General features: G+C 41.2%; 1 long non-coding RNA gene across 1 annotated transcript; it reads left to right on the forward strand.

Annotated features, from left to right (window-relative positions):
• The first annotated feature begins 3,876 nt into the window (after positions 1 to 3,876).
• Positions 3,877 to 7,291, forward strand: LOC128764075 (uncharacterized). Its single transcript, XR_008415711.1, has 3 exons — positions 3,877 to 4,248; positions 6,048 to 6,106; positions 6,532 to 7,291. It is a non-coding gene; the product is annotated as an uncharacterized LOC128764075 (long non-coding RNA).
• The last annotated feature ends 524 nt before the right edge of the window (positions 7,292 to 7,815 follow it).

The raw sequence follows: 7,815 nt of genomic DNA on the forward strand, positions 1-7,815 counted from the left end.
CATTGTCCGAAGACGCCACTCCCTCCTCACTGCCTCATGACACTTGTTGAACCGCTCACGATACTGACTTGCACTGGAGGTCACCCAGGTGTCAGTGCACTTTAAAATAATATGACATTTATTAACTTTTTTTTTTTTCAAGCAGTCAGACAGCAGCAGAAAATGGCTGCAATTCAGCCGCAGCTCTGGCAATGAGTCTGTTTTTGTTTGCCTTTTTATTCAAAGTAATTTCAAAAGTAATGGACGGATTTGGATGGGATTTTCAGGAAGTATGGAACATGGCACAAGGAAGAGATGATTTAATTTTGGGAGTAATCCGGATCACCGTCACGATCTGGGATTCTTTCAAATGATTCTTTACTGGTTTGCGCTCCCTGAGTGCTTTTCCAGTTGCATCACATATTCATGTGACATCTTTAAAAAAGTCTTATTAAATATGAATGTATTTGAAGTGGCTATGGCCCCACTGACTGGCAGCTACGGTTGACTTTGCTCTGAAATCTCCAAAAAGGTCAATTTGGATTTTCACATTAGTCGATGTCTGAGTCAGAAAAGGCCCTTAACTGCTTGGTGAAACACCCATTTGAGCGCGCAGAGGTTACGTGGCAAGACCCTCCTTTGTCGTTCATAATTCAAATCATTTTTCTATCTTTAAATATTCCCTTGTCTTTGTTTTGCTTCACCCCTCTCGAGGTAATGAGATATAAATGTTTCAGGACTGCCAGCGCCTTCAGCTGAGGACCCGTCTTTCACGCAGAAAACACACACGCTTCCTCGCCGTGTAGCTGGATAAAGACTCGCCCAAATTGTGCGCCGCTGTACACAGTGTATTTAGATGCCGCTCCTTTTTTTTCTATTTAAATCTAGTGGAACTAATTAGCAATTAAAACACATGGAGCTAAAGGCTAAATGACTAAGGAGTGTATGTTTATGATTATTAGTGTACTCACACACGCACGCACTCACGCACACTTTCATAACAGGTTTTTTACATTTTTAATAATAAAAGATAGTTGCAGGGATTTAGCTGTGTTGAAGCTCAAGGTGAGGTCAGCCGTCCCAAAACACTGCAATTATCCTGCGTACACAGACTCTCCCCGGAAGCAGGGTCGCCCACACTTTCAGAGAAGGGTCATAATGAGAGGACCAAAAATAACTATTAAAAATAAGGTGATAAACATACGTCAAATTTGATCCCATTGGCCCCCGGTTCTGAAATTGAGAGCAAAACACCAAGGAGAACATTCAAACAACATATTTATGTTGCGCACAAACACACAGACATCTCAATAACACCTTCAATATTCCCAGTAACATATGAATAATGCAGATCTGTGGCCCTTTTGAGTTTCATAGTTTATGGCAGAGGTGGAGACCATGTGTGGCCCTTTTCCTGTAGTTGTGCAGGATGCAAACAACATAACTTGATAACAAAAAACCCTCCTAATATAAAGAACCATATGCCTCATTTTCACCCATTGTTATATTCCTAAAATCCAAAAGACTTAAAATGATCTTCCAATGTTGTTTGTATTGGAAAATCTTCAAATAAAATGCATGTAATGTATAAAGAAATAATGCATGTTAAGCTTGCGATGCCTTGCAGGGATAGAAAGATAGAGAGGTACAGAAAATACATATATATAAAAGCAAATATATTATGACAAAATAAAAGAATAACAGTGACCTCAAAAAATCCTCCCAGCAGTCGGAGAATATAATGTGGGACCACAGGAAATGTAATTACCCAATGCTAGTTTATAGCACAGACACTGTGTAAGGATGAAATGGAAACTCAGTAGATAGTTTTGGCCCCAACTTTCTAATGATAATCCAAAATAAATAAATACACTTCTCCACTGCATTTAAGGCAGCCGATGGCACATCAGAAGAAGGGGATTTATTTTTCGACATATAGTTTTGTTTTTGGAAACCGGAAGCCTCAGACCGAAATTTTGTTGCCGTAATATCGTGATGTGTTTTTGTGCAATGACGATAAAGAAAGGCTAAGTCTAAGTCTAAGTCTAAGGTATAACATGAGCTGAGGTCAACAGTGGTTATCGAGCAACCAGCTCCGTCTTTGCAAGAACTAGAGCAGCCATTCATGAGTCAGAATTTTTGAGCCACAAGAGGGATTTTGGTACAACTTCGAAAAAGAAAAAACGCAAACATTTTGACATATAACACACAGGCATGACTACAATAATACAGACGATATTATTGTACAGTAATGTGGTAAAATATCAGCTTTAGAAAAGATGGAAAAAAAACTGGAGAACAGTAGAAATGGTCTGCTGGATCCCTGTGGTGTGGCTGAACACTGAGTAGCAGCAGTGAGATCCTGTGGTGCGGCGTGGGGGCTCAGCGGCCTGGCGCTGAATGTGCTGCAGGATCTGTCCAACACATTGTGGAGCGGGTAGAGAGCGACGCGCTGCTGCCTGGACAGCATCCTCCTCTGACACCACAGTCAGAGTCCTGCTCTCAGCTCTCAGCTTTGAGATATCACTTCGCAGGCACATGCATTTTTTTTTTTTGGTCAGCCACAATCCCAAAATCTTACATGCGGCATCTCCCCCAGTGCAAGATTACAATTGCAGATTTTATTTATTTACAGATCAAGGAAATGAAATGATTGATGAAATTCAACATTCCTCAGGAAATATTCACATTTATTTAATTAAAATATGCAAATTTCCCCGGAAAGATTCCGAGTGACGGGAGCACGCCTTCGGTTTGGTTGTCGGTGTGGAGGTCTCATTGCAGCGTGTTGCACAGATGATTCATTTAGAAAGATTCAACATTAGAAGAGCTTGACTTCAGGCTAACAAAGGGGTGGCGAGATGCTCCAGCATGGAAATGAAAGCATTCACGCTGTCGACATGCAAATATCTTGTTATTTCACCAAATGTATTCCTTGTTTTGTTCTCAATCCTCTCCTTCTTTACCTAGAAGTGGAGCATAGGGGGCGCCACGTCTGAACTGCCGCATTCATGCCACTTTTTAGCACGGATATTTTTCGATATTTTTCGACTGCATTCATGAGGTTTTTTCTCTCATTAAAACCCTCCGCTTTGATCCGAAGCGCACACGTCCTGACATTTTGACCAGCTATCATTTAGCGGCCAGAGTTTCGTGTTCTGACAGATGAGTCACCGCACCCAAGCCCAGCATCAGCCGTCTCCGCCGAAGGATTCTTTTTTCACTGTTTCACCACAGTAAAGTCTAATAAGCAGTTGGAGCGTTAGATTTGTGAACTTCATTATGTGCAACGACTTGTAAGATTTACAAGGGCGATGCTTCCTGTTTTGGCTCTGAGCCAAACAAAAACAATTCTTTATCTAGTCGTAATTGGCTCTGACTTGTCGCCCCCCCCCGGGCTTTCATGTGCTTGCTATGTTGGATGGAATGTTTTAAAATATTCAAGTTAATGACAAAGTTCCAGTGTATAATTTATTGCTCTTGCTAGCTCATGTAGCTCTGTGTCTTTTCTCACCGTAACTGTGAGGTGCTTTTCCATGTGGAGAGCAATCGACAACGTTGGCAGGAAAACGTCCTCTCATCTTGTACTGGGGAAAAAGCGATGGCCGCCCAGTTCCCATTCATTTAGCTTTAAAAACAAGCTAATACATTACGTCTTAAATAAACTATGAACCAACAAGTTTACTGAAGCGGCTCTAAATACGTCTGTGACTGAGATTTTGGATCAAAGGACACCAGTTGCAGACACCATGCGCCTTTGTAGTCCTTGTCCTTCTTCCTATATAAATCAGCTGTCATTTTGTGAACTTTAACTTTAATGCTATGCTGCTCTACAAGTATATGACATTTTATTATGTAATAATAATAATAATAATAACAAGCTGCCATTAAGTATGTATTTCTGGTAAACTATTCTTGAGAAGAAGATGAGAAGAAGGCCTTCTTCAAGTCTACTCATCATTCAAAGACACCACTGTTCCTAGATTATGAACCAAAGCTTGGCTCATATCAGGCTGTATATTTCAGGCTGTAACTTTCATCCACGATTTTTGGGGCGGCACAACCTGAGGACAACTGGCAAACAAAAAGAATCAAAGTATTGTTATATGCAGATGATGTGCTCCTGTTGGTCATTTAAGGCCCAGACCATCAGTTACCCCGGGACCAGCTAGAGGTCTGATGATCGAGGTCAACATTAAAACACTGTGAAGATCCCAGTAAAGATGGAAACTATCCATGAGCCTGTTCTCACCTGGATGTGTGTACAAGGTGAGCAGCCTGGTCGACCACTGCTCCTTATGAGCCACTATAGGATGCCAGCCTGGTGATATGTCGTAGGCAAGTCAAACTCAGAGGAGACCCCAAACTATAGCACTTTTCTTTGAGCACTCATCTCTAATGCAATGTTGTTACATTCACAAGCCGTCATAACACATTTATAAGGCTTTATAGAACATGCTATGAATGCTCATAATAGCATCATGACACGGTTTGTATTGGACTTAACTTAGTCTTAAAGACTCATGAACACCAAACCCTAACCTTTATAATGCTCAAGAAACATTGTTATAATTTATCAAACATCATTATGACCATCAATAACATCTTCTAAACACCTTATAAATGTGTTACAATGTCTTAGGAAGGTGCTCTTAATGTAGATGAGACCTAAAAATATACCTGTAGACAGTAAACAGCAGGAGCAGGATGGTTTTATATTTTTATATTTTGGATTAGAGGTCATTTAATATGCAACAGAGACATCATTCTTATGTCACCTGGTTCGTCAAAATGAATGAATGACCAAAAAAAAAAAATTCGGAACCAATTAACAACTGAGCATTGAACCTACTTGGCCGCTGACTGAAGCAAATGCATGTGGCGATGATAAATAAATACATTTTTATTTACAGACCATCATTTTTAAAGGGACAATTTTCCAAAAAATCAGCCACTGAAAACTGCTGACTCAGATGTGCTCAGTATTTGACATGCTCAAGTCGATCAGATGAAGATGTGACACTTTATAGGCACTTCTGGACGACGCGCTCGGCAAAGCTGTTTGCACAAAACGCCGACTGTATAAACTAGTGAGGTGCGATCACATCCAGAGCAACTTGCTTTGCTGGCGCATCCAATCCAGAATCCTTTTCGCGACCCACGTCGTGTCATAATGGCACGTCAGCTTTTATATTCTACTTTCGCGTCACCAAGTGGCACCAATTTGCATTTCCACACTGAAGAGTGCGGCCAAAAGTTTGGTCCAATTTGTGTGGGCTGATGTGAGATGTGTCCGGTCGGCTTGAAGCTCAGCTAATGGCAGCCATAATATTCTGAACTCAGCAAATGTCAGCTTTGCGATGCACATCTTCATAATCTCTTTAATGGATTCTATGGACTGCACAACGCAATTTCACACATGTACTGGCAGTAAAGGCGGAGCCATGTGCAAGAGGCCGACCTTTCTACCTCCGCGTGTGAGGTCTGCTCTCACGTTGGTATTGGCAGGAGTCATGATGTGCAAAATCAGACCTCATTTTGTTTTGGAACAAGGAGCCATTTTTCCAGAACCATGGCTTACGACGTAGAACTAATCCATTCAGCTTCCTTTTTCTCTGTTTCCTTGTGCTGAATGTTCACTCTAGTGTGGTTTGTAATAGGCTGGCGTTGGCACACTACATCAGTATTTCCTGGCCTTTCAACAGTGCTTCCCAAAAAAACAACTCACACTGATAAATTATGAATACATTGGCTTCATTTGACACCAAATACACGTGCAATAAAATCCACAACAACATTTGGATCTATGACGCATGTAAAATATATTCTATTTTAGTGAATTAGTTTCATGATATTATACACCACTGGAGAACAGAAGATTTAAAAAGCTATCACAGTAACAAGAGCTGTCAAAGAAGGTGTCAGCGGGTCGCAACGCAGAGCAGAAAAGCAGACACACTCCCACCCACACTGCTACACACCGTGACAGCAGTGGAGTCGAGGGTTCTGTGAGCTAAACTGAGATTTTGGGATTGAAATGCCAATGGTATCGCTTCTAAAATCCTCAGGCTGGACTGTCGGCGTGAAGCCGTAGGTGATGAAGAAAGAAAATCAATAGCAGTCAGAGGTGAGTGAACGAATACGTGGAAACTTTTAGGTCCCGAAAAGAACCAACATGTAGCCTCTTATCATTTAACTAATAATTGCTTTAATTTTATCACCTTTTTTCTTAAAAGAAATACATATGTTTCCATGTGGTGTAATCATAGCAGATCATTTCCCAGTGTCTATTTACGACCACAATGCAATTTTCCTTCATCCAGAAAAGTGTTTTGAAAGTGAGTCTAAAGTTATATTCATCAATAGGTTTTTTTTTTTTTTAAATTTCCTGTAGTAAGTGTAAACTTAAAGTTCTTCCTCTCCTCTAATAAGTGGTTTTGAATAAAAACCTGCTCTTCTTCCTCAAAATCCGCTGACAAATCGCACGAATCTTTGCCGATCTTTGCTCACGGCTTTCTCTGCTGCCACGCACTCAGCTGTGCTTGTTTACAGAGTTGGTGCCTCTGGTTACGTCACAAGATGGCGCCGGTGTTTGACCCAGTTTTGAAGACCAAACGTTGCACTTGTCTGCATCATGATGTTAGTGATAGTTCTTCATGGAAACAGTTTTTTTTATATACTCTATGAGTATGTAAAGTCTTGGTTGACTCGATGTTGGAGCTGTTTTTCTCCTGCCGTTATTAAAGGGACGATTAATTGAACTCCCTTTGGCGACAAGTCAGCTGTGCAGAGAAAACCCACCCCCACAGCTTCAGCTGGATTTAAGACCAGGTGGCGCTGCTGCAGTCTTCTGTCATGATGGCGTATTGAACATATTCATCTGCTGCTGCTGAATCAAGGACATTCCTTTTGTTCAGACATATTCTTCTGCAGCCCGACTTTCAACAGGCAGATCCAAAAGCAAACACATGACTAAAATACAACTGAGAGCACGAAAGCTAGACCTGAAAATGTCTGTTTACTGGTAGGAGCCAGTACTAAATTGCAGACCTGTTCTCAAAGTGCCTTCATTTCTTTGCCTGTATTTCACATTTTAGCACAAGTGTTGTTTATACAGCATATCATATATCATCATGATGCCATGCTGCAGACTGATCTGCTCACTACAAGAACGGTGTCAAATCTGAGAGAAAATAAATGCCTGTTTTATGTCTCCAATATCACAAACTTATAGCTCAGAATTGTGAGGAGTTGACAGCACGTTTCTTGGTCTCACCAGGGGTCGCCACATCAAGTCTGCCTCCTCCACCGAAACCAGTCCTCATTCTATAGACATCTACAGACCCTAACTGCTGACTTTCTATTTCCCAAGTTCCTAAACTGTTCTCCATGGCTGCATGGCCTCACTTCTGTCCTAAACTCCTCTTCCACCCTGTCTTCACCCTCCTCTTCGCCTCCCTTTATCTCTGACCGTTACCCTGGATCACTGAACTATTCTGTCCTTGCATCTTCACTCTTCCATTCACACTCATTCCTCCACCTTTCCAGCATCTCCTCCACCGCACACAGCCTTTCAAATGAGCTCTCAAAGGAGCTAACTAACAGTGCATCTGTTTGGAAATTAGACACACTGGAAATAAAACCGATTCTCTGACATGCATTTCCTCTTGATGTTACTTAAATTCACAATCCATACGGTACTTGGGTATTGGTCTGTACAGCATTGTCCCTCATTAAAGGCCTTTTTCTGTTTTGCCTTTTTTGTTTTCCTTCATTACAGTGAGCGCTGTTTTTGGATAGCTTTTACTCACTTCACTTGGATGGAAAGAAATGCAA

The sequence above is a fragment of the Synchiropus splendidus genome, chromosome 8 (genome assembly GCF_027744825.2).
Source record: "Synchiropus splendidus isolate RoL2022-P1 chromosome 8, RoL_Sspl_1.0, whole genome shotgun sequence".
Classification (NCBI taxonomy): domain Eukaryota; kingdom Metazoa; phylum Chordata; class Actinopteri; order Syngnathiformes; family Callionymidae; genus Synchiropus; species Synchiropus splendidus.